This window comes from Arachis duranensis, chromosome 5 (assembly GCF_000817695.3).
Source record: "Arachis duranensis cultivar V14167 chromosome 5, aradu.V14167.gnm2.J7QH, whole genome shotgun sequence".
In the NCBI taxonomy this organism is placed as follows: domain Eukaryota; kingdom Viridiplantae; phylum Streptophyta; class Magnoliopsida; order Fabales; family Fabaceae; genus Arachis; species Arachis duranensis.
In genome coordinates, this window is record NC_029776.3 from 50468820 (window position 1) to 50469167 (window position 348).

At 40.2% G+C, this 348-nt stretch overlaps 1 protein-coding gene across 2 annotated transcripts in view; it reads left to right on the forward strand.

The window, feature by feature from the left end:
- LOC107489491 (ureide permease 1) overlaps positions 1-348 on the forward strand; it is a 7477-nt gene that overhangs the window by 5234 nt on the left and 1895 nt on the right. The window lies entirely within an intron of this gene.

Genomic DNA, 348 nt, shown 5'->3' on the forward strand with positions numbered 1-348 from the left:
GCACTTTTTTGTCGCATATAAAACCAGATGCACTCCGCCATTTTGACCAACCTGCTTGGATCCTATGATTTACATCATGTTTAATCTCTCCATTATCCTGTATGATGCACCCAAGATACTTAAAACTTTTAACTTTTCGTAGGGTGTTCTCTCCAATTTTCACCTCTATATTGGAGTTTTCCCTTCTCAAACTGAACTTACATTCCATATATTCCATCTAGCTACGGCTTATGCGCAGACCATACACTTCTAGAGCTTCTCTCCATAACTCCAACTTCTTATTTAGGTCTTCCCTTGACTCTCCCATAAGGACGATATCATCGGCAAAAAGCATGCACCATGGCATAG